We start from the raw sequence: 25,853 nt of genomic DNA on the forward strand, positions 1-25,853 counted from the left end.
AGGTCAAGCTCTAACCCTTGATTTTTACTTAATTTCTAGTGTTTAATCTATCTAATGTTCATGTATTTAAGCTAAGGGAGAGTGGAAATTACTTACCTTGTGATGGTATGTGGAAACCCTCTCTTTGGAAACCCCAATTTCACCCAAGTGTGGAGAAGAATGTGAAATAAATGCACTTAAGTTCGAATTAAAAGAGTTCACTGCCCAGCGATTTCTGCTTCTGCGGTCACCTGCGGAAATAAGGCCGCATCTGCGGCTCTAGGCTAAGGGAGGCTGGACCGCATCTGCGGTCTAAGAAGCGCTTATGCGGAATCGCTTCTGCGGAAATAAGGCTGCATCTGCGGCTTCCCTTGGGCCTGCCTTGGGCCGCTTCTGCGATCATTTGACCGCATCTGCGGTCCTTGAACCGCAGATGCGGTTATGACAGAAGCAGCAGCTTTCAGCCTTTTCTCAACTTTCTAACTTCACTCGAGCCTCGGTCATTTGACGCTCGGAGCTCCCGAGCCCCGCCCGAACATACCGACAAGTCTGAAATCATGAGGCAGACCTACTCGATCCCTCGGAACTCCCAAAACAACGCTAAATCTTATAATCACCCCCTAAAACCAAATGAATCAAACTATTGAATCCTTAAGTTCTTAATTCTCCTCTAACGGGTCAAAACGCCCTTAGATGACATTACGGGCAAGTCTTAAATGACATTACGGACCTGTACCAAGCTTCGGAACCAAAATCCGAGCCCGATACCTAGGGAATCAATGATTTCTTAGTTTCTTGAATTCTTTAAAGCTTCCATTAAACAATTTTAGATAAAAATTCATTACTCGGGCTAGGGACCTCGGAATTCGATTCCGGACACATGCCCAGGTCCCATATTTTCCCACGGATCCTCAGAAATTGTCAAATCACGGATCCGGGCCCGTTTTCCCAAAATGTTGACCGAAGTCAAACTTGGTCTTTTTAAGAAATCCTAAAGAATCAAATGGGCATATTTTTACTCAAAACTCTACCAATCCCCGAACCAATCGCCCCCGCAAGTCGTAAACTAGTTAAAGCAAGTACGGGAGGCTTTATATAGGGGAACGGGGTTCAAAAGGCTAAACGACCGGTCGGGTCGTTACATTCTCCACCTCTTAAATAAACATTCGTCCTCGAACGAGCATAGAAAAGTACCTGGACCGCTGAATAAGTGGGGATATCTGCTCCGCATGTCCTCCTCGGACTCCCAGGTCGCCTCCTCGACCGGCTGGCCCCTCCACTGGACTTTCACCGCAGAAATCTTCTTGGACCTTAGCTGGCGATCCTGTCTATCAATAATAGCAACTGGCTCCTCCTCATAGCCCAAGCTCTCATCTAGCTGAACGGTGCTGAAGTCCAACACTTGGGATAGGTCGGCATGATACTTCCGAAGCATCGAAACATGAAAGACTGGGTGAACTCCTGATAAACTAGGGGGCAAAGCAAGCTCATAAGCAACCTCCCCAACTCTGCTCAACACCTCAAAGGGGCCAGTAAACCTTGGGCTCAACTTGCCCTTCTCCCCGAACCTCATAATGCCCTTCATGGGCGAGACTTTCAAGAGAACCTTCTCGCCCACCATAAATGATACATCCCGTGCCTTCTAATCCGCGTAGCTCTTTTATCTGGACTGAGCTGTGCGAAGCCTCTCCTGAATCAACTTTACCTTATTCAAGGCATCCTGTACTGAATCTGTGCCAAGTATCTTAGCCTCACCAGGCTCGAACCACCCGATAGGAGAACGACAACGCCTACCATATAAATCCTCGTACGGGGCCATCTCTATGCTGGACTGGTAGCTGTTATTGTATTCAAACTCCGCTAAGGGAAAGAACTGATCCCACTGCCCTCCAAAATCAATCGCGCATGCTCTAAGCATGTCCTCCAAAATCTGCACCGTCCGCTCCGACTGTCCGTCGGTCTAAGGATGGAACGCTGTGCTAAGCTCTACACGAGTCCCCAACTCACTCTGCACGGCTCTCCAGAAATGGAAAGTGAACTGAGGGCCTCTGTCTGATATGATGGACACTGGCACGCCATGCAACCGGACTATCTCCCGAATATAGATCTGAGCATACCTCTCCGCTGTATAAGTAGTCGCCACGGGGATGAAATGAGCCGACTTGGTCAAGCTATCCACGATGACCCACACTGAATCAACCTTCCGCAAAGTCCGCGGCAACCCAACTACAAAATCCATGGTAATGCGCTCCCATTTCCACGCTGGTATAGGCATCCGCTGAAGTAGGCCGCCTGGTCTCTGATGTTCATACTTGACCTGCTGGCAATTCAAACACTTAGTCACATACTTCACTATGTCCTTCTTCATCCCCCACCACCAGTAGTGCTGCCTCAAGTCACGATGCATCTTCGTGACTCCCGGATGAATAGAATACCTCGAACTGTGGGCCTCCTCCAGAATCCGCTCCCTGAGACCATCAACATTAGGAACACATAGACGGCCCTGGAGCCGCAGCACACCATCCTCGCCAATAGAAACCTCCTTGGCACTTCTCTGAAGTACCGTCTCTCTGAGGACTGCTAGATGTGGATCATCATACTGCCAGGCCTTGATCTCCCCCAATAACGAAGACTGGGCGACCACACATGCTAGAACTCGGCTGGGCTCTGAAATGTCCAACCTCACAAGTCTGTTAGCCAGGGACTGGATGTCCAAAGCCAGTGGCCTCTCCTCTGTTGGAATGAATGCTAGGCTACCCATGCTCTCCGCCTTCCTGCTCAGGGCATCCGCAACCACATTTGCCTTGCCTGGATGATAAAAAATGGTGATGTCGTAATCCTTCAGCAACTCAAGCCACCTGCGCTGCCTCAAATTGAGATCCCTCTGCTTGAACAAATGCTGTAGGCTGCGGTGATCGGTGTATACCTCACAAGGCACCCCATACAAATAGTGCCTCCATATCTTAAGAGCATGAACAATCGCTGCCAACTCCAGATCGTGCACCGGGTAATTTTTGTCATGAATCTTCAGCTGATGCGAGGCATAGGCAATAACTCTCCCCTCCTGCATCAGCACACATCCCAGACCTGTGAGCACGTGATTTTTTCCCTATATGAATTATTCCCATAAAATTCAAAACAAAATAACTTCATTTCATTATTTGCAATTTTATGGATTTTTGTGGCATTTTTTGCATTTGTTGTGCACATTTATTATTGCTTAATTCATGAAACATAAAAAAATACTTGGCATTTGCATGCAGGGTTAATTTCATATTTTAGGATTAATTAGTGATTAATATTACGAAACAAAGAAAATAACAAAATGGTTCTTTTGCGTTTGTACTTTTAATATGTCTTAGTTTTTTTAAATAAAGAATTAGTTAATGTTGGGAATTAATTAGTATAATTTTAGAGTCAATTTGGGTCTTTCATTTTTATCTTACATTTAAGAAAATCAGAATAATAAAAAGCAAAAAAGAAAAGAAGAAATAAATAAAAGAAGTATGAAATAAAAAAACATGCCACTAATTTGGGGCCAAATTCGCTTAAAATGGCCCAAAACCCCCAAACCCGTTTTAATTCCCAGCCCAAACAACTCCCCCAAACCCATGGCCCAAAACCCTTGCCCTGCCCGGTTCAATTTTGCCCACACAAAAACGACGTCGTTTTGGCGTCAGGGAATCGTGGCTGTTCATCATCCATCATCGAACGGTTTGTATCGATCCGCAGAGATGAATAAAAGTGTCCTAAAAATTAAAACCCTAAAAAACATATCTCTCCTCCTCGTATCATGTCGCCGCCTCCCTCCGCCTTCGCCGGCGGCCGGAAATCGTCCTAAGTGCTCCTCCTTCTCCCCATCCCGAATCTGAATCTAGTTTTCCCCAAAAGTTAACCAAACTGTTCGAATAAATAAATCTGTGGACGCCGCCCCAGCCGCCCACGGCGGCGCCACCTCCAAATGTTACCAATAACACTATAGCTTCCCCTCCTTTCCCCCATTACCATTCGATGCTTGATTTTTCTCAAAACCCCTTTAAACCCTTCGAATCTTCGTTTGAATCTACAAACCCTAGCCGCCGCCTTTGTTCTTCGATGGCGGCGCCGCCCTCAAACCTCACTGAAATATCATCCCACAGCCGTCTCACCCTTCTCTTGCCAAACCCCAAACCAATTTCCCTAAGCTCTAGTCATAATTGTCAGGATTTCAGATCTAGGGTTATAGTTTGAATTGGTCGAATTTTTCAAGGATTGCTAGTGTTTGAATTGGATTCCGAATAAGGTCATGTGCTTATTCTTGGCAAGAACAAGCACGTAACATTGTGTGGGATTCGATTCAAGGCCAGTCTTAAGCTAGGGCTAGATCAGTAAGTGCTTCCTTCTTATTTGATTATATTTTTATTTCGTTGATTGATTCTGTTCTTGTGTTATTTTTATTGTTATTTTTAGTTTTTTTTNCCTGCCTTAGTTATATTAGTACAACTATTTCGTATAACTTTAATATGATTCAGGTTCAGTTAAAGTTGCTCTATTGAAACAGGTTTAACGTGTAGAAGTGTTAGCGTGTAGAAGTGTTAAGTGTAATAACCATAATCAGGCGAGTTGATTAGATTGCCTCCAGGTTCAAGTCTGTTGTTAGCCATGAAACGTTTCATTTTTTATTTGAGTTAAACAAGCAGCAAAAATGAATGGATGTGTAGTTCAATTTGAGTGTCAATCACATTAGTCAACATTTCACACTTTCAATTTTTATTCTCTTCGAATGTCTGCAAGAATTGGTTAATACGGATCAGATGTAAAAATCTATAGAGATTAATCGCACAGCTATTGGACCAAACAAATTTGATTTTTTTTGTTTTCGTTGTCGTCTTCATTGAACTATCCCTACCTCACTGATTGGGCCTATGTTGAGGCCCAGAGCTAGCAACAACTCAATAAAATGACAGATCTCAATGCTACTGTACCGGACCAAGATCAAATTTGGGCCTAAATGAATATTAAAGATGAGGTTAATGTGGCAATACTGAAGATGAAGTTAATTTGGACTTTCTCGTTAAGTGGCATGTTTGAACTAAGAGGTCCGTCTCTTGTTCAAATGTGAACTTGAACTTGAAGCCCAAACTCCTTGATCACTTTAAATAATAGCAGCTGATAAAATTGATTAATTAGGATTCTTTAGAGACAAAATTAAATAGAAAATTATAGCTTGCTCTAGGATGGCCTTTAAATAAAAATGAGACGAGCTTCGCCGCACAAAACATAAAAATCGCGGGGCCCTCATTAAATGCTTATATTAAAATATTGAGAATTCAGGGCGTGCCACTTAGCGAATTTCCATGGCCTCCCGCAAAGTTAATAACACGTTAGTCGCTTTAGGCGCGTTCTTTAATAATTTTACCTTCCTAAACTCGGGTGTGCATTTCATATGACCCAAATCCAAATCCCAAAACGTTGAATAAAAATGTGTTGAGGATCCGGGTGCATTTCATGTGACGGGATCCAAAAACATGTTTTTAAACGACGTTCACTTTCTTAAAATATTTTAATTAAAAGCGGTAAATAATTCTAAAAGGTGCACAATAGGATAACATGTATTAAAATCAGACATTAGCCAAATATAGCAGTCGAGCGACCGTGCTAGAACCATGGAACTCGGGAGTGCCTAACCCCTTCTCCCGGGTTAACAGAATTCCTTACCCGGATTTCTGGTTCGCGACTGTTAAACAGAGTCAAACCCTTTCCTCGATTCGGGATTCAAACCGGTGACTTGGGACACCATAAATCTCCCAAGTGGCGACTCTGAATCTCTTAATAAATGAATCCCGTTTCGATTGTCCTTTAATTGGAAAAACTCCTTATACTCCCTTCCGGGGGTGTAGTAAGAAAAAGGAGGTGTGACAGCTCTGGCGACTCTGCTGGGGAGACGAACCTAGAACTTCGGTTCAGGGTTCAAGAATTCGAGCTTAGTGCAATTGTTATATTTGGATTTATTTGATTTTTTTACATGTTCCATGCTATATGTGCTAAATGTTTTACTGCTTTGATATTTGTTGAAATTGTATATAGAAACTGTCGCGAATCCCTTCCTCTTTCTGAGTCTTCTACATCATGGAGAAGGGTGCATTTCGTGTAGCTTCTCTTCTGTTTAGAGTCTTTCCCAATTTAGAACGAGGTTTGGATAAGTTGCTAAGCCGGCGGAGCTTCTGTATCCCCGGTACGCTGCCTCCCCCTCGGCTCGAGTTGTCCGCTCGGGTAAGCCAGGTCTAGACCAATAAACCTAGGGTTAAACCTAGAAGAACAAAAACTCATGCCGGATCCCTAGTAGGACGCTTGTTTGCATCATGTGCATTTGACTTAGGGGACTCAACATAGGGGTTGGGTCCGTCTAGGACAGGTGACCTGAAATAAGTTGACCATCCTGATGCATCTTACGTGCTACTTGCGCATTTACTTGCTCGGCTTTGTATGTTGACAGGCTTGTCTAAATGAGTGAATTATGATAAGCAGTGTTAGGACTAAGTGAGGGTGACCATTTGTTGTGAAAAACCAAGTGCCCAAATAGTACAGAAATGCTGCCAGATTTTTGAAAAATAGAGAAGAAAAATATTTGAAAAATAGAAAGGAAATTGTTGTTCAAAATAGTTTTGATTTTGGCAAATCGCCCGAACTACGCTGGTTTGATTCTCACCGGATGTGAGATACGTTGGCAACCCTCATCGGGTCCAACCACCCTTTTTCAAAAATAGCCAAAAATACCAAGACTTTAACTTTTTGTCAAAATAAGTCGGGTGCCGCCATTCTTGTTTAAAATAGGCCGAATGTCCCCAAAAGGGCGCCGGAAGGCTGTTTTTGCAAGAACAGCCACCCTGAGTCATTTTTAAATGGTTTGCGGGCACAACCTTAAAATCTCCCTTTCGGAAGTGCTGAAAGGCCGTATTTGCAAAACCGAGTCTTTGTTTTCTCAAAATAAATATTGTTGAAAAAATAGCCACTCTTCTTTTTTAAAGTCAAAATAAGTCATTACATGGCTAGCTTTCTTTAAATAGCCTACAGTTGACATTGAAACCTTCTCAGTCTTGCGCAGGCCCGTGGCGATGCCGAGNGTAGTAGGTTGGTTGGGTATTTAGTTGTAGTTGTTGCGTGGTTGTTTTGAGTGACTAAAGTTGTTTGTAGTCTTCTAGTCTAATTCGAGTAACTTGAGGTCAAACAAGTTTGTGCTGATCGATCAGCTGCTGTTGCATTTCTGAATTCATTCCTGGACTTTTGAGACTTTGTTTTGATTCGAAAATCACTCTTACTGTGGCTGGTTGTGGGCTGTTGATTTGTCACTTGCTGCTGCTGACTTCTCCTTTTTGTCTATTTGATTTATGCTTCAGGTACACATCTCAACATTACTTTGATGTAGCTGTTGAAACAGAAATGAAATAGAGCAATTTCACGTTCTCTGTTGCATGTCATGTGTTCATTCGAGTGATGCTGGATAGTTAGCTATACTAGCCTATTTGTGTATTGTTGAATACCGCCTAGTGTTGGTTTGTAATAACATGAATTTTGAACTACAGGACTGTTATAATTGGACTGTATAAATGACTTCCTGCCTTAGTTATATTAGTACAACTATTTCNGAGAATTTACTTACTATATTTAGAAAATCAATGTACGAGTAGTGCCGTAAATCTGCCAGTATTTAGAAGAAAATAGAAAAAACAAAGTTAAAGTTTTTTTAGTTTAGTTAGTTTAGTTTAGTTTGTTTGTTTGCCAAATGGAAAAGAAAAACAAAGAGTTTTATTTCAAATAGTTGTGGAAAAAGAAAATACAAAAAGAGTATTGTTTTCCGAAATAGTGTATTTGTCAATGAAGAAGAGTCTTGTTTTTAAAATAGTTAGGTTTATTTGCCCGAACTACGCTGGTTTGATTCTCACCGGATGTGAGATACGTAGGCAACCCTCATCGGGTCCAACCACCCTTTTTCAAAAATAGCCAAAAATACCAAGACTTTTAACTTTTTGTCAAAATAAGTCGGGTGCCGCCATTCTTGTCTAAAATAAGCCGAATGTCCCCAAAAGGGCGCCGGAAGGCTGTTTTTGCAAGAACAGCCACCCTGAGTCATTTTTAAATGGTTTGCGGGCACAACCTTAAAATCTCCCTTTCGGAAGTGCTGAAAGGCCGTATTTGCAAAACCGAGTCTTTGTTTTCTCAAAATAAATATTGTTGAAAAAATAGCCACTCTTCTTTTTTAAAGTCAAAATAAGTCATTACATGGCTAGCTTTCTTTAAATAGCCTACAGTTGACATTGAAACCTTCTCAGTCTTGCGCAGGCCCGCGGCGATGCCGGGTGATGCCCCACGGGCCCTAGGATTTGAAGCTTTGATGTATTCTTAGATAATCGAGTCTGTATTTCTGCTTTTGAGTCTGGTTTTTGTACTTTCCTTTTCCGAGAAAAGAAAAACAAATAGTCTAATAGCTTTGTAGTCGCAGTTGTTATTTGAAAATTCCCGAAAAATTGTTTCTTTATTTCTTGCATTTATTTGCAGAACCACGCTCGGTCTGATTCATGCGGGGTCGCGATACGTAGGCAATCTCCATAGGATTCGACCATAACTAAATGAAAAAGGGAAAAACAAGAAAGGAATGAATGGAAAGAGGTGAAAAACAAGAAAGGAAAGAAAAACAAAAGAGGGAAAGAAAAACAAAAGAAAATAGGAAACCAAACAAAAGCAAACAAGAGAAAATAAAAAGGGAGCAAAGGAAAGAAAAGAGCGGAAAAACTTTCAACGAGGTCGTCAAAATGGGAAGTATGGTGGAAGAGGGTCTCAAGTCTAACAAGATTATGAGCTATTCAGCAATCAAAGCAACTACTCAGGCTATTCAAAGCGGCACTGGAGGAGTATTGGGAAAGAAGAAGAAAGAAGAGGTTGCAGTAGTGGAATCGAGAGCTTGGTCCAGAGGTCCATCACCATATTATCACCAACCTCGCCATCACCCCCAAACCTACCCACACACCCCATACGGCCCACCGCAGCACTATTACCCACCTCATGTCCCCAATTTCTCTGTCCACCATGCCCAGACATACCCCCAACCTCCTACCCATGCACAATGGTGCACACCCACCCCACAAAATACTTACCCAGCTAAAAACACCTACCCAACCCCAAGAACCAACAGAAATCCCGCTGGAACCGGTTTTCGACCTAACCCTGCATTTAAGAATGATAGGCTGCAAAAGAAGTAGACTTTCACTCCATTGGGTGAATCTTACACTAGCTTGTACCACAGATTGAGACAACTGGGCATGCTGAGTCCGATTGAACCCAAATTGCCAAATCCTCCCCCAAGGAACCTGGACCACTCTGTGAGTTGTGAGTATTGCTCAGGTGCGCCGGGACATAACACAGAAAAATGTTGGCACTTGAAAACGGCCATCCAAGAACTCATTGATACCCGCCGAATTGAAGTACAAGCCCCAGAAATGCCTAACATCACCCAAAATCCATTACCAACCCATCACGAGACCCATATGATTGAGCTAGTCCAAAAGGGAGAGCATAAGAAGCCGTCACAAACCGTAATGATGATCAGGGCTAGTGAGGATCGATCAAATGAGAAACTAACAAAGGGGAGAGCATTGGTCAAGGTAGGAGAAACAGTTAGCAAACCAGTTGTAGTGATGAAGAAAGAGCTTTTGAACAGCGTTGCAGAAAAACAAGAACCAGCTAAAGTGGTAGTGTCGGGGGCAGCTGTCAAGCCCGTTGTGATTGTGAAAGGGGCTCGCATAGAGCCGGTTGTCATTAAGCCAGTGACTCAGCTACCAGTAATCAGTGAAAAGGCCGTCCCATGGAATTACGGCCGAGTGACAGTGATGTATCAGAGAAAGGAAGTTAAGGAAGAAGTTTGTGAAACCCATGGACTGACTCGCTCAGGAAGATGCTTTGCTCCTGACGAGCTGAGAAAGGCTAAACTCACCAAAGATAATCCAGTATCAGTAAAGAAAGCTGTAACTGAAGAAGAGGCAGAAGAATTCATGAAGAAGATGAAGGCACAAGATTATTCCATTGTAGAAGAGTTGAGAAAGACCCCGGCGCAAATCTCTTTGCTATCATTACTGATCCACTCAGATGAGCACCGCCAGGCATTGATGAAAATTTTGAATGAGGCCCATGTTCCTGATAAGATTTCTATGAACCATCTAGAGAAAATAGCAAATAAGATTTTTGAAGTCAACAGGGTTACATTTTCTGATGATGAGCTGCCTTTGGAAGGCACTGAGCATAATAGAGCACTCTACCTCACGGTGAAATGTGAAGACTCTATGGTCACCCGGGTGCTAGTTGATAACGGGTCCAGTGCAAACATTTGCCCTCTCTCCACCCTGGAAAAGTTAAAGGTGGACAGTGAGAGAATCCACAAGAATAGTATTTGCGTGCGAGGATTTGATGGAGGAGGCAAGGACACAGTTGGGATATAGTGTTGGAACTGTAAATAGGTCCGGTTGAATTGACTATGGAGTTCCAGGTGCTCGACGTGGCCGTCTCTTACAATCTCTTGTTAGGCCGACCCTGGATCCATGCAGCAAAGGCAGTGCCATCTACCTTGCACCAGATGGTTAAATTCGAGTGGGACAGGCAAGAGATTGTGGTGCATGGGGAAGATAGTTCGTGTACTCTGGGTGATGCCATTGTGCCTTTCATAGAAGCTGAGGATGACAAAGGCCCATGGGTTTATCAAGTCTCTGATACGGTATCGGTTGAAAAGATCCCGGAAGGGAAGTGTATTCCTGTGCCAAAGGTAGCTGCTGCATCCGTCATGGTTGCGTCGGAAATGCTGAAGAACGGATTTGTACCTGGAAAAGGCTTGGGTGCTTCTTTTCAAGGCATCGTACAGCCCGTATCCCTTCCTGCAAACCTGGATATTTTTGGTTAAGGTTTCAAGCCCACTGCTGCAGACATAAGGCGAGCTAGAAAGATGAAAAAGAAAGCATGGACCCTTCCAAAACCTATCCCCCGCCTCCCGTTCCTTCGTCAGGCCTGGTACTAAGAAGCGCCTAGCAACAGCAATGCCCAGTGGTGTGGTTGATCCCGACAAGGAGCTGATTGAGAGGTTTGAAAAGCTGTTTTATGATGTGAATGTATTGGAGGCCGGAGAAGGTCCAAGCAAGGCAGATGTTCAGTTCGTGGGGTCCCAGGGAAATCTTAACAATTGGGAAGCAACTCCCCTTCCTACCTGGAGGGAGTCTTGGTAGTTAGTTTTGATTTCCTTTCAGTTTAATCTGGATTATTTCCAAGGTTGTAATTCGGATTCTATGTTCCGTCCGTTTGGATGAGTTAAACCTTGTTATCTTGAATATTAATGAAATGCAATTTCCTTCCGTTTCATTATTGATAGTTTTTATTTTTGTCTTTCTTTTCTTTCTTGTACAGTCCCTTTTACGCTGGTTTCAGTGATGTGTCATGCATGAGGAGTCTTCAGCCCAGTCTTAAATGCCAATCTAACTCAGACCTAATAATACAAGAAATTGAGTGTGATGACGAAATAGAATATGATTATGAGGAAGCTTTTGAGGAAATCAGTAAAGAATTAAACCACTTTGAAGAAAAACCCAAACCTAATCTGAATGACACAGAGGCAATCAATTTAGGGGATCAAGAGACTGTGCGGGAAATGAAAATAAGTGTCCATTTGGAACCTCAGCTCAGGGAAGAGATAATTAAAGCACTTTTTGAGTATAAAGATGTTTTTGCATGGTCATATGATGACATGCCAGGTTTAAGCACTGATTTGGTGGTCAACAAATTGCCCACTGACCCAGCATGCCCTCCTGTCAAGCAGAAGCTAAGGAAATTTAAAACAGACATTAGTGTGAAAATAGGTCACCAAGCAGTTTGAGGCAAAGTTCATCCGGGTCACGTGGTATCCCACCTGGTTAGCCAATGTTGTGCCTGTGCCAAAGAAGGATGGAAAGACCAGAGTGTGCGTAGATTACCGTGACCTCAATAAGGCAAGTCCGAAAGACAACTTCCTACTACCAAACATCCACATATTGATCGACAATTGTGCCAAACATGAGATTAGTTCCTTCATGGATTGTTATGCGGGCTATCACCAGATTTTGATGGATGAGGAGGATGCGGAAAAGACGGAATTCATCACACCTTGGGGAACATATTGTTATAGGGTCATGCCATTTGGGTTGAAGAACGCAGGGGGAACGTATATGAGGGCGATGACCACCATGTTCCATGACATGATACATCGGGAAATTGAGGTCTATGTAGACGACGTGATCATAAAGTCGAGGAAACAGTGTGACCATGTCAAGGACTTGAGGAAATTCTTCCAGAGACTCCGCAGGTACAACCTCAAGCTTAATCCAGCAAAGTGTGCGTTTGGAGTCCTATCTGGGAAGTTGTTGGGATTCGTGGTGAGTTGGCGCGATATTGAGTTAGACCCGTCCAAGATCAAAGCCATTCAGGAGCTACCACCGCCAAGGAACAAGAAAGAGGTGATGAGTTTGCTTGGCAGGTTGAATTACATCAGCAGGTTCATTGCCCAGCTCACAACGACCTGCGAGCCCATCTTTAAGCTGCTAAAGAAAGATGCTGCGGTCAGATGGACGGATGAATGTCAAGCAGCATTTGACAAGATTAAGGAGTATTTGGCTAATCCACCCGTGTTGGTCCCGCCGGAGCCGGGAAGACCCTTGATCCTTTATCTGACCGTTTTGGATAATTCTTTTGGTTGTGTACTGGGGCAGCATGACATCACAGGAAAGAAAGAGCAGGCGATTTACTACCTCAGCAAAAAGTTCACATCATATGAGGTGAAGTACACTCAACTCGAGAGGACGTGTTGTGCCTTAACCTGGGTAGCGCAGAAGTTGAAACATTACTTGTCAGCATATACCACCTATCTCATCTCTCGGTTGGACCCGTTGAAGTACATTTTTCAGAAACCCATGCCCACAGGGAGACTGGCGAAATGGAATATCTTGCTTACAGAGTTTGATACTGTCTACGTGACCTGGACTGCAATGAAAGCACAAACGCTGGCTGATCATTTGGCCGAGAATCCAGTTGATGATGAATATGAACCTTTGAAAACATACTTCCCCAACGAGGAGATAATGCATGTTGAAGAATTAGAACAAGTCGGGAAGCCAGGATGGAAACTGTTCTTTGATGGGGCTGCCAACGCCAAAGGCGTCGGGATAGGAGCAGTACTGATTTCCGAGACAGGGCAACACTACCCTGTTACTGCTCAACTTCGTTTCTATTGCACCAATAACATGGCTGAATATGAGGCGTGTATCTTGGGTTTGAGATTGGCTATAGACATGGGTGTCCAGGAAATCTTGGTCATGGGTGACTCGGATCCTCTGGTACACCAGATTCAGGGTGAATGGGAGACACGAGATTTGAAGCTCATACCGTACCGGCAGTGTTTGCATGAACTTTGCCAACGGTTTCAATCAATAGATTTCAGGCATATTCCAAGGATTGGCTACTTTGGCGTCAATGCTGCATCATCCAGACAAGGCTTATGTGGACCCGTTACAAATTCAGGTCCGAGATCAGCATGCCTATTGTAATATGGTGGAAGAAGAGCTTGACGGTGAGCCGTGGTTCCATGATATCAAAGAATACCTCCGGATGGGAGTGTACCCAGCACAAGCTACAAGGGATCAAAAGAGAGCAATTCGACGCCTGGCAAGCGGCTTTTTCTTCAGTGGAGGAGTGTTATACAAGAGAACTCCAGATCTTGGATTATTGAGATGCATGGATGCTAAACAGGCTACAGTTATCATGGCCGAGGTACATGCGGGAGTCTGTGGACCTCATATGAGTGGATATGTGTTGGCAAAGAAGATTCTCCGAGCGGGTTATTATTGGCTTACTATGGAACGGGATTGCATCAGTTTCGTACGCAAGTGTCATCAATGTCAGGTACATGGAGATTTGATTCATTCTCCACCATCTGAATTGCATACAATGTCGGCACCATGGCCGTTCGTTGCTTGGGGAATGGATGTCATTGGGCCGATCGAGCCAGCGACGTCAAATGGGCACAGGTTCATTCTGGTAGCTATTGATTATTTCACTAAGTGGGTGGAGGCGAAGACCTTCAAATCTGTGACCAAGAAGGAAGTGGTCGATTTTGTGCATTCGAATATCATCTGTCGGCTTGGGACCCCGAAGGTAATCATCACAGACAATGGTGCCAATCTCAATAGTCATTTGATGGCAGAGACATGTCAGCAGTTTAAGATTACGCATCGCAATTCCACCCCATACTGTCCTAAGGCAAATGGAGCAGTCGAAGCAGCTAACAAGAACATCAAGAAAATACTTCGGAAAATGGTAGAGTGGTCCAGGCAATGGCATGAGAAGTTACATTTCGCCCATTTAGGCTATCTCACTACTGTCCGCACTTCAGTAGGGGCAACTCCTTATTTACTGGTGTATGGCACTGAAGCAGTAATACCCGCAGAGGTTGAAATCCCATCCCTTTGGATCATCGCTGAGGCGGAAATTGATGATGTTGAATGGGTCAAAGCCCGCTTGGAACAACTAAGTTTGATTGATGAAAAGAGATTGGCAGCAGTATGTCACGGTCAGTTGTACCAACAGAGAATGGCAAGAGCATATAACAAGAAAGTGCATCCGCGGAAATTCGAAGTAGGGAAATTGGTGTTGAGGCGTATCCTACCTCATTGGGCTGAGGCAAAAGGAAAGTTCGCCCCGAACTGGCAGGGGCCATTTGTTGTAACCAGAGTGTTGTCCAATGGCGCATTATATTTGACAATTGTGGAAGGAAAATGTGTAGAAATGGCTATCAACGCTGATGCAGTCAAGCGATACTATGTATGATTTCTTGGTTTATTTGTACTTTATTGTATTTGGCATATTTTTGAGATTGAAATGACGAAGGCATTTTGTTCTGCTATCCAAATACTTTATCCTTTGTCATCCCTTTGAGCCTCATTTACTTTCTTTCGTACCCCTCTTTCGGAATCAATAACAACTCGGAAGCTCAAGCAAGGAAAATCAGTAAAGAAGCAAGAAAACACAGTCCAACAGAAAGAAAAGGAAAAAAAAAGAGAAAAAGAAGGCAGAAAGAAGAAAGAAAAAAAGAGAAGAAAAATGAAAAGAAAAGAAAGAAAAAGAAATGAAAAGAAAGAAAAGAAAGTAGAAGAAAAGGAGAGATTCCAACAACAAAGTAATTCCTATGACCTGAACTATGTTCGACTTGATCCCGAAAGGGTACGTAGGCAGCCTCTCCCTGAGGTTCAGTCACACCAAAACAAAATCCCAAAAGTCCCCACGAAGGAAACTGGGGCAGTAGTTGTGGTTGTGCAAGAAATTTGATTCCAAAGGTTGTAACTGTGAACCCATATTAAATTGTTTTAGAGCCCTTGATACCCCTTCTGTCTAGCCCTGTCCGAAAGCCTGCATTACGGTCCAAAGGAAGACCTTCTGATCAATCTTCAGAAAGTGCCAATACGACCAAGTAAAAGTGATTCACGTCAGGGNATTTTTCGAAGATAAAGTTTACCCATGGCTTCGCTAGCTCAATTATATAATTTACTCCTAATTCCATGAGAATATTAATTTATCATGAAACCATAAACTGATATCATGAAACCATAAAAAGAGTATTTACTTTTATGATTATGTTTCTTCCTTAATTGCTATAAGGAATTGTATGCTTCAGTTGTGATTTTTGTGTGGAGACAATTAAGAAAATATTACACGCTTAAATTTTTAATGATTTTTTGGTAAGGAGGAGTTTTTGTCTGTGATGTTGTAGGAATTTAGGTATATCACATAATTCAAATAATGTCTATGAAAGACGAGCACATAAGAAAAATAACATGTACAATGGATATTCTTAAAACTCATACCTGACAGAAAATAATGTGAGCGGATTCATTTCCAACATCCCCGTTGATAGAAATCATATTCATGCTCCTGTTTAGACATTAGTAGTATAACACTTTTAAGACTTCATCTAGACTATATTGACATGTTCGGATTGTAAACATAGAAGCATGTACATTACGATGTAAATATCAAAATATTTACGTACAAATATGCGTGATAAAGTAAATAAAAATAACTACTAATTAAGTAAATACAAGGTAAAAATATAAATTAAAAAAGAAAGTAAAAAGCTTACCTAACATATGCTTGAATTTGGATTAAGAACGCCAAAAGAAATCGGTTCAGTGAGCAAAAGAAGAAGAATCAATTTGCAAGAATTGTAGGCGGGTAGAAGAAAATTTGATAAGTTAAATAACAATTTCATGAATAAGTCAAAAACAAAATTTTATTTGGCAGAAATAAAAGACCAAAATCGCATGTAGATAAAATATGTCTCACTTCAATTCCTCAACTGATGCAATGTAGAAATTACTCCCTCTGAGCTTGACGTGCAACAACTGAATTATGAGGCCTACCTTTACGGGGGTAAATTTTAAAAATAGCCAGATTTATAACATGTCGTTCAAAAATAGCCCAATTTCAAAAGTAATCGAAATTTAGCCACTTTTTATATAAAGATAAATCTGAGCGAAAACATTGTTCAAAACCCAGAAAATACTCCAGTATATTATGCTGGAGTTCCAGCATAAGTATACTTGAACTCCAGCATATTATACTGGAGTTCCAGAATAAGTATGCTGGAACTCCAGCATAATATGATGGAGTTCCAGCATAAGTACACTATAACTCCAGCATAATATACTGGAGTTCCAGCAAGTATATTGGTCCAGTATAATATACTGGAGTTTGGAGCACCGGTGTCCAGTCTCCAGTATATTATACTGGAGCCAGCAAAGTATACCTGTCACGACCCATTTCCACAATAGGTCATGATGGCGCCCGACACCGTTGCCAGGTAAGCCAATGCGGAACTATTTCCATCTCCTTATGTTAATTTTAGCGGAAATTTACGTGAAATAATTATCCGAATTTGAGTTCGCAACCCGAAAGTGATAGAAAAAAATAAATAACATAATATTACAACCCCAAAACTAGTCTACCAAAGTGTGTGCCAAGACCTGGTGTCACAAGTACGGGCATCTAATAGAATACACAAAAGAATATCTCTATCCTACTGTCTGAGATAAGAAAGACAGCAAAAGTAAAGGAAGACTCCATCCGGCTGCTGGGCGCCGTAGGAAGGAAGCAGCTCACCGTGGAAGTCTATGTCACAAGCTCAAGGGCGCGCACCGGACTTTTAACCAGATGTATCTGCCTCAAATCCTGTACAATTAAGTACAGAGGCGTAGTATGAGTACATAAACAATATGTACTGTCACGACCCAAAATCCACTATGGGTCGTGATGGCGCCGGACACCGTTGTCAGGCAAGCCAACTAAATATTTAATTAAACTCCAATTTTAACAATTTTTGAAAAGACCAAGATTTTTCCTTTAAATTTCCTAAGTACAAAAGTAGCTGCTTCATTTCAAATTAAATAATAGCACTCAATACAAAACATTTCAAAACCATCCCAGAACCCGGTGTCACAAGTGCATGAGCATCTACTGATAAGGATATAAAATACAATACAACATCCGTCCGGAATACAATGGACAGAAAGAAAAATACAATTTACTAGAAGGGACTTTACAAGCTGCGGGCCGCCTCGCATACTGCAACTCACCTAGTCCCCGAATCATCCGTGCTGCTATCTAAAGTAACATATACCTGTTCAACAAAAATGCACAGAAGTGTAGTATGAGTACGAAGTCAACGTGTACTCAGTGAGTATCCCGCCTAACCTCGAAGGGGTAGAGACGAGATGGTCAACCTGGACACTCACTAGCGGTCCAATAATAATACACTAAATGTGTGGGGAAATCATGGATTCATATAGCATGTTCTATTTCATAAAGCTGTAAAACAGGTAAACACCTTTTTAACAATTAACAAAGATTTTCAAGATTTACTCTCCTTTATCTTATCAATTTATATCAAGCCACGAAGGGCAAATTTCATCATTTAACATTCCTCATGCATCAATATACAAAAAAATATCATGCGCAAGTCATACCGAGGCGACGGCCCGATCCAACAGAAAATAAATGTGCACTTGCCGAGGGTCGACGACGCGCCTATAGATGCATCTATTTCCCCGCTCGCGAATTAATCATGCGACGCGGTCAACATAAAATAAACACATACCCTGCTCGCGAATCATACATGCGACGCAGGTACACATAGAGATACATGCTCAGTCAATCAAGTAAGAACTTATCAGGGAGTGTTTATCAAGATATATTCAACTCTCTTTTAACAACCTTTAAGAAGTAAGGTTAAATCCCTTTAGAAATTCATTTACAAATTCCATGTGATATAAGCAATTTAAGCTATCAAAGAGTTTACAAATAATCCAAGTATTCATGCTTTTGGGTCCTAGCTACCCGGACAATAGCATAATAGTAGCTACACATGGACTCTCGTCACCTCGTGCGTACGTAGCCCCCACAAATAGGAGCACATAACCAATTAATTTACCTATGGGGACGTTTTCCCCTCAAAAGGTTAGAAAGGAGACTCACCTCGCTCTGAAGACTCATAACCGGCATTTCGCATTCCTCCGAAGACTTGCGCCAACGCACAATCCTCCAAAACTAGCCAATGATTATACAAATCCATTAATATATGCTCGAATATTCATAACAAACTAATTTATAGCAATTCCTAACTCCGATTAAATAGTTGACCAAAACGCCCTCGGGCCCACATGCCCGGAATCCAAAATTTTTCGAAGATAAAGTTTACCCATGGCTTCGCTAGCTCAATTATATAATTTACTCCTAATTCCATGCTCAATTTCGTGGCTAAATTCCAAGAATATAATTTTCTAGGTTTCCACCAAAAACCTCCATTTTCTACNAAACAATCACCCTGCTCGCGAATCATCCATGCGACGCAGGTACACATAAAATACATGCTCAAATAGCCAATTAAGAATTTATCGGCGAATAAAATAATTTCTCTTTTTAACAATTCAGGAAAAAAATAATGTTTAATCTCCCTTTAAATTCATTTACCAATCCAAGGTGATTCAAGCAATTTAAGCTATCAATGGGTTCATAAATAATCCAAGTATAACATGCTCTTGGGCCCTAACTACCCGGACAATAGCATAACAGTAGCCACGCACGGACTCTCGTCACCTCGTGCGTACGTAGCCCCCGCAAATAGGAGCACATAATCAATTATTTCACCTATGGGGACAATTCCCTCTTACAAGGTTAGAAAGGAGACTCACCTCGCTCCGAAGACTCATAAATGGCATTCTACATTCCTCCAAAGACTTGCACCAACGCACAATGCTCCAAAACTAGCCAATGATTGTACAAATCCATTAATATATGCTCAAATATTCATAACAAACTAATTTATAGCAATTCCTAACTCCGATTTAAAAGTTCACCAAAACGCCCTCTGGCCCACGTGCCCGGAATGCAAAATTTTTCGAAGATAAAGTTTACCCATGGCTTCACTAGCTCAATTATATAATTTACTCCTAATTCCATGCTCAAATTTCGTGGCTAAATTCCAAGAATATAATTTTTCTAGGTTTCCACAATAAACCTCCATTTTCTACAATTTCCCAAGCCTAAATCCATATATAGTTGATGTATTCAACTCAAAAATAGGTGGGGATAACTTGCCTTAATATAGATGACGAAAATCCCCTCTTTGAAGCTCCCCAAAATCGCCCAAGCCTTGAAAAAATGAGAGAAATGAACTCCAAATCACGATTTTAAAACAAGCCTTCTGCCCAGCATTTTTCGCATCTGCAGACCCTGGTCCTCTTCTGCGGTTCCGCAGGTGCGGTCACCAGGCCGCTTCTGCGGTCCTCCCTGGCCTCCCCAGCTTCCGCTTCTGCGACCCCTTCTCCGCAGATGCGGTCCCGCTTCTGCGGAACCTTGACCGCATCTGCTGTCCTCAAGCCTTTGACCAAAATCCGCTTCTGCGGCTCCCTTTCCGCTTCTGCGGGACCGCTTCTGCGGTCAACCCACCGCAGAAGCGAAAATACCAGCAACCAGATCCTTCAGCTGTCCAAAAATCCCATTTTCAATCCGTTAACCATCCGAAATCCACCCGGGGCCCTCGGGACCCCAATTAATCCTACCAACCAATCCCAAAACACATTACGGACTTGCTCGAGGCCTCAAGTCACATTAAACAACGCTAATACCATGATTCAACCCCCAATCCAAGCTTTATGAACTTTAGAACTTCCAACTTCTACTTTCGATGTTTAAACCTATCAAATCACATCCGATTGACCTCAAATTTTGCACGCAAGTCATATTTGACATTACGGACCCACCGCAATTTCCGGAATCGGATTCCGACCCCGATATCAAAAAGTTCACTTCCGGTCAAACTTCTCAAAAACCTTCAAATTCCTATCTTTAGCCAAACGGCTCCAAAATGACCTACGGACCTCCGAATTCACTTCCAATCGCGCTCCCAACTCCAGAATCACCATACGGAGCTATTCACAGTCTCGGAATCCTAAATGGACATCGATAACACTGAAATGCACTTCAAGCCAAACCTATGAAAGTTCTTCTAAAATGCTAACTTCCACAATAGGCGCCAAAACACTCCCGGGTTATCCAAAACCCGAACCGGGCATACGCCCAAGTCCGAAATCATCATACGAATCTGCTGGAACCTTCAGATTCTGATTCCGAGGTCGTTTACTCAAAGATCCAATCCTAGTTCGTTCTTTCAACTTTAAGCTTCTGAAATGAGAATTCTCTTCCTAAATCAACTCTGAACTTCCCGGAACTTAATTCCGACCACGCGCACAAGTCATAACACCAGAAATGAAGCTGTTCATGGCCTCCGACTGCTGAACGGAGCGCTAGAACTCAAAACGACCGGTCGGGTCGTTACATTCTCTCCCACTTAATCAAACATTCGTCCTCAAACGTGCTGAGAACTATGCTGGAGTAGTCTGAAATCACTGTTTGACACCTCATGTACCTTCCCGTGCCACCATAACTCAGTTGAGCATGTCAGCTCGATCAATTTTGAAGATATTCCCTTTTTATTAAAGCAAATAAGCCTTAGGGCCCAATTCCAACATCCGGAATTCTATGCCCGACCTGTTTCCATCATGCAGTCACCATATCAATCACCACACGCTGTACCCAAACATGATTATATAACTTTGCTGAATTCATACCTTGCATCACTTTACTCACCGGACCACGATGACATCTTCTGTTCAACTTAGTTGAACTTCCACGAATCTGGTGCTCCCATTGCACCCCATAACATACGCAGGTCTTACTCCAACTCTTACAACACCGTCACAACGGAAGAGATGTGAAGAAATTCATAATCAACTGCCGAGTCAACCAATCATTGAGTCTATACTTCTGGCAGGAAACATTACCATATTCTGAACCAAATAGCGATCTTCGCTCCTCAATATACTCTACATAGTTAGATTGCACTGATCCTGAATCCAATGGTCTCATCTCACCCAGTACGAACTGCTCAGGCAATAAGCCACCCCGGACATAATCAAAAGTCTCATGTGATGCCACAATGTGCCAATAGGCTACCTATTAGAATGCGATACAAAAAGGAAAATGAACTCTGAAAAGGATTTTCAACTACCCCGCTCGCGAATCAAGCATGCGACGCGGGCGCACAGCTAATATGAGCTTCCTCTAGAAAATAGGAAACATACACAAAATATACAGATATGGGGAACTGTGCTCAACATCACACTATTGCGGTGTACCACCCGACTCAAATATCATAGATCTCTCATAAGGAGATTGCCCACCGAGCGAAATTTGCTCATTACAACCATAATACCGAATATCGGTCATAAACATGCTATGTGCATAATACCATCCTTGATGGAACATATAGCGTCATAAGCTACCAAACTCAAGCACAACAGGGGTGCGATATACAAACTAAATCTCAAGAGCCATCTTGCTCATAATACATCATTTCTACACGGATTCTCAACGCATAAGCAATTTCTCAAGCCATCTCACAACTCGTACGGCGAAACGCATCACTTCATGAAATATATCTGCCAATGAAATAACACCCTGACTGCTCCTACATAAGGAGCGCATTGCTGAAATGAACACAACTGGCCTGACACAGGGCCCAAATTCTCATTTACATCCATCCACCGACCTCAAGTCGATCCTGATCAAACCAACTAAGCCAATAACCTTTCAGGGGTCCATACGAATTTTCCTCTTCTCATAATGCACAAGGACAACCATCATAACCGGAGTACTCATCCGTAGTCCACAACTCAGAATCCGAGTGCCCTCCAGGCAAATATTCTCAACTTATCGGTATCATCCCGAATTTCCATACTTAGTCTAGATCTTAAATCAATCAAGTGACTACGTGCCACATTTATGAAACCTTCCTGTGGGACACTCCCCCACAATCTACCATAACAATTTACTTGGTCCTACCTCTAACCCACCGACCGCACTAACGCTGAAAAGCGATCAAGAATCATTAACCATGATACAAGCCCTCTTTACAGAACATCAATCTCAGGTGACGCTGAAGACAATGCCGACTTACTTCAAACACCAAAGCTCCTTCCCTGCTCATCCGAGCTCGTGATATCCTTAACAGCACCAAGCCCCACCCTTGATCCTCACTTCGAATTTCCATGCTACTCACTGCACCCAATGTGCCAACATACAATAGAACACGATTTTAACATTAACATTTTAACACTTCATCGTATATGAACCTTCTACTTAACTCACTTCCGGAGTACCATAGCAGCACACAGGCGAATTTTTCATAACCGTAGAATATGCAAATCTCTAAGTAGTGGTCTAAGCCACCATAGCCCTTCCGGAATCTGCTTCCACACAACAAGCCATAACAGAAGAAGGCTTCTGAATATCATCAATTGCGGCGGCTGACAAGCCTGATACGCCCATCACAATCACTTACATAACTCGATCCCGCTGAAGAAACTGACTGCCAACACCAATATGCCAAATTCAACTATGGCCATTCAACTACCTTCTTCCAATTTATCCTTGATTGCCTTAAAGATGTTACTGATTTCTTCCAACACATAACATACTCCCTCTGCACTCATCCTGAGCGACCTCAAATCACGAGACCATGCTGTCTCAAATCCCACGAACCATTTCATATCTCTCAAATGCTACATCTCAAGTTAAAATATCATAGAACGTTCTGAGTCTCCATTCGTAAGCTGCTGCAAAAGCTTGATTCTCAACTGCACCTATAGGCTCGAAATCATTGAACATCATACTTCATCTTTTGAATTTTCACTAGGACCGCTGCTGAGAGCCACCCGCTCTGACTTGGCCTCGAATATAATCAACTCCATGAGTCTCCCATCACATGAGTATCCCTTTGGCGAAGAACCCGCCGAATCACTTCCCTTGGAACCCGCATATATATATAAAGCAAAGCCCTGAATCTTTTCCCCAAGTCTGAACATGGTCCAATAAGGCCAACGATAGCCTACCTTCAATAATTCGTTTGCCCAGGTTACCACTTATGGTCTTTCCCCGTAGCTGAAATAGCCCACCAATATGCTTAATAACCAGAAACTTAGCAAGTAATCAACTCTGCAACCCCATCACAAGCGGTGGGACTCTCCCACTTAGCTTGAAGCCATAATTTCACCAATCTGGAACTCACTCGTCCTTTTTATTTCTTATTGACATAACCTTGCACAATCAACCGCCAAAATTCTCGAGATCTCTCTATAAAGCCCCCTTCTTATACTCTAAATCATCCACCACATTCGCACAATCGATCCTTTCGCTACATACCCGATAAGATTCTTCGCAGAAGCCTCGCCAACCACGTGACTGCTAATCTGCTCACTTGGCGAACCCACCTATAGAAGGCTCTCCCCGACATCTTCCAACACTGCTGCACAGGGTGCAATTACTACGACATCAATGACCCTTCTTGAGTCTGAGCTCACACTCCAGTTGCACAGGTCCATTTTACCCCTTGTGGACATCATTGAAATGTGCGACAACATCCTCCCAATTCAAAGCCATGCTGCATCCTTCTTCGTTTAAGCGACTCCTTTCCGTTATATTAAACCTCCGACCACACAAGAACCCCTACTTCAAATTGAATCCGTAGACCCCAATCACCGATCACTAATATTATCAAATCACTCCAAACTCTCCTTAAGGTACGTGGTCCTTCCACTGCAAGCCCATATACATCTCCGCCACTCTCCCACTTTGGCGGAACTCATCCCCTTAATCGACTACCCAACCTTTGCTTCATATACCTGGCCTTTTAGCAATTTAAACTCCGCCTGACACTTCCCACATGCCTTTCCCATCCTTTGCTGCTCAGTTGCTGCCCTAATAAGATTTATCTTCATGGAACTTGAATCCTCAATTTGCTACTAACTCCAAACCTTTCCGAAGGTCATCTTTCTCGAACCATTAACAATTGAAATACTGATTGAATCCTGAACCACCGCATCCTGCGATATCTGATAGTTGTATCTCCGATACTATTTCCCAATACCTTGCCTCAAAGGCGAATTGTAGAAGATCATAACACCGACAAACTTAATACGCCCAATTAGGACAACAACACCCCAATATAGAAGACAAAAAAATCCACCACGTTTGCAATTACCAAGTCTCATTACTTCCACCAGTCCACATCTGACCCTCCTTAGTTCGATTGCCTTTCCCCCTGCCGGGAATAAAATATTGAATCTCTTGATTATGCACTGAGTAAACCTCCCTTGAAATCATTCACTGCCCTGACACGTGGGTAACACCCTACCATCATATTACTACTGCAAAATAGTCATTTATAAGCATCGCGGCAACTTGTGCCTAGCCTCAAAGCCCTCAAAAATACTGCTACTGGGTTGAAACAATAAAAAATTCTTCCATAAGGCGACGACAATAATCTGATCAGCTATACCGGAAGAAACATCCTGTATCACGTCTGTAGCACCATTACGGTTCCTCAATTCGATTTATGACAAGCGGTTCGCGTCGCATAGGATTGAGAGGAGGAAACAAAGGCATAAGCCTCACATGAAATCGAATCGCACGACAAGGAATCAAGAAGGGAAGTACTCCTAACAGTCCTGCAGCCTCCCGAGGATAAGTACAGACGTCTCCGTACCGATCCGCGAGACTCTACTAGACTTGCTCATGACTCGTGAGACCCTAGGAACCTAGTACTCTGATACCATGTTATCACGACCCAAAATCCACTAAGGGTCGTGGTGGCACCGGACACCGCTGTCAGGCAAGCCAACCAAGAATGCATAATTAAATTCCAGTTTTAGTACTTGCGGAAAATGTTTTTCTTATACGAAGAATGTTAAACAATAAAGATTTTACAAAAAAAAAATGAACTTATAGTCAATAAAGGACTTAATACTGAATAATCCAAAATCCTCCCAGAACCCGGTGTCACAAGTGCATGAGCATCTACTGATAGGGAAATAAAATACAACCTCCGTCCGAAATACAGTGGACATGAAATAAATACAAGGTGCTGAAAGGGACTACACTAGCTGCGGGTCGCCTCGAATGATGCAACTCACCAAGTCCCAGAATCATCCGCGCTGCTACGCCCAGTAGGCTGCTAGAGGTACATATACCTGTGCAACAAAAATGCACAGAAGTGTAGTATGAGTACCAAATCAACGTGTACTCAATGAGTATCCCGTCTAATCTCGAAGAAGTAGAGATGAAAGGTCGACTTTAACACTTGCTAGTGGTCAAATAATAATATACTAAAATGTGAGGAAATCATGGATTTATATAGCAGGTTCTAACTCACGAAGCTGTAAAAC

The sequence above is a fragment of the Nicotiana attenuata genome, unplaced genomic scaffold, assembly GCF_001879085.1.
Source record: "Nicotiana attenuata strain UT unplaced genomic scaffold, NIATTr2, whole genome shotgun sequence".
In the NCBI taxonomy this organism is placed as follows: domain Eukaryota; kingdom Viridiplantae; phylum Streptophyta; class Magnoliopsida; order Solanales; family Solanaceae; genus Nicotiana; species Nicotiana attenuata.